The sequence below is a fragment of the Otolemur garnettii genome, unplaced genomic scaffold, assembly GCF_000181295.1.
Source record: "Otolemur garnettii isolate 467f Iridium unplaced genomic scaffold, OtoGar3 scaffold00227, whole genome shotgun sequence".
NCBI lineage: Eukaryota > Metazoa > Chordata > Mammalia > Primates > Galagidae > Otolemur > Otolemur garnettii.
Genome location: NW_003852622.1, coordinates 1,769,655 through 1,771,476, shown reverse-complemented (window position 1 = coordinate 1,771,476; position 1,822 = coordinate 1,769,655).

Below are 1,822 nucleotides of genomic sequence, written 5' to 3'. Positions count from 1 at the left end.
GGTTTTATACTTCATTGACATCATAACAAAATATTTTCCTTGCTACAAAGAGTTTGTTATTCATTTTGGACATTCATACATACAGAACGCAGGGAATAGATATTGTCAACAATATCTAAGATAAATCTCTGGACTGAATTTGGACTGAATTGGTAAATTTAGTGAGTGTATGTCCAGAGAGTATACCTTCCATGACAGGAAAAAATGAAAGGTTTATTGCACATATTAAAAAATTATTAACAGATCTCATTTATTTTCATTGTATCTTGCATCAGCAAACTCTCTCTGTGCTAAAGCTACCATTTTAAGTGAGACTTTGCAACACGGTGTAAGTATTGTTAGTTATATTCAGGCAAATGCAACACAGCATCTTCAGTTTCATAACATGTTAATGTTGGATGATGAGGTATTGTGTGTCAGCTATCACAAAGACAGGTGTTAGCCAAAATTTTATCTCTGCAAGAACAGATAGTAAAATTTCATGAAGAACAGAACCAACAATGTAAATTAGTGAAAGAAGATTGCTATAGGAATATAACATTTCTGCGTGGTATCATGTCAAATCAAAATGACCTAAATATTTCTTTGTAAGGTAAAACTGAGTTTATATATAATATATGGCAAAAAAGATCTAAGAATTTTGAAAAAAAACAGCTACCTTTTTCCAAAACACTTCTCCTTCAACTGGAAATTGTGGATGAATATTTTTCCTAGTTAGCAAAAGGTCATTGATGAACAGGATAATATATAGAAACCATTTTAAGCATATGTAGCTATTATAGACCTATTAATTGGACAATGCAAGAAAAGGTTCACTGACTTTGAGAATCATGATATCACACTAAAATTAGCTTTTCAGCCTCACCTACTTGTTACCAACAAAGAACCTAAAGAACTGAAGATGTAATTGATAGAGTTCTTAGGTGGTATTTTGAAGTCATTGAATCTAGGAAAGATCCAACTGAAATAAGGAAAACTGCGCTAAAAACATGCCCCCAAAGTGTTTTCTTGCTTTTCAACCACTGATTGTTGTAAATCTACATTCTCCTACCTTACTCAAATCAAGATGCCCAAAATGTCACAAAGGACATACATATCAAGAGGATCAACTGAAACTGCAGATCGTCATGCTGCTAGCAAACATTCAAATATTTAATAAGAAAAAGCAGACACAACAAAATAATTAAAAGGTTAGTTAACCTTAAAATTAACATATAGTTTTAACTTTCTGAATTTATTCAGTACACATGGGTAGATTTTTACAAACTAATGTGCATTTTAAGATCATCAAATTTCAAATTAAAGTTTCTTGAATGTGGCCTTATTTGATTATAGCTGTATTAATGTGGCCTTCCAACATGGAAAGGTCCCCCACCTCTGGCCTTTGTTTAGGGCAATCTTCATAAGGAAAAACTTGAGGAAAAGAAAAAAGAGTTCCTTTACGCATGACATTTGAGGGTAGTTTATACCTAGCTCTGGTTTGGGGTTAATATATACAGACCAAATCAAACTACAAGATGTTCTACTTTAAGAAATCCCATTTTCTACACAAATGAACTAGAGCTCATTTTACTGCTTTCTGAAAGTACCTTTTAGTATTCTTTTAAACAGGGGATTCCATTACTACTCTTAGCTTTTATTTGAAGATTAAATCACAAGTCACAGATTTGGAGGCGGTGGCAACATGTTAGAAGCCACAGCCAATTGGAAATCAATACATAATAAAGACGGCACATCTAAAATGATAATGTTAGTGAATGAGGGAATATATGATTTCATTTTCAAAAATGAGTTTCATGTACAAATGTCAAAGAATGCATCA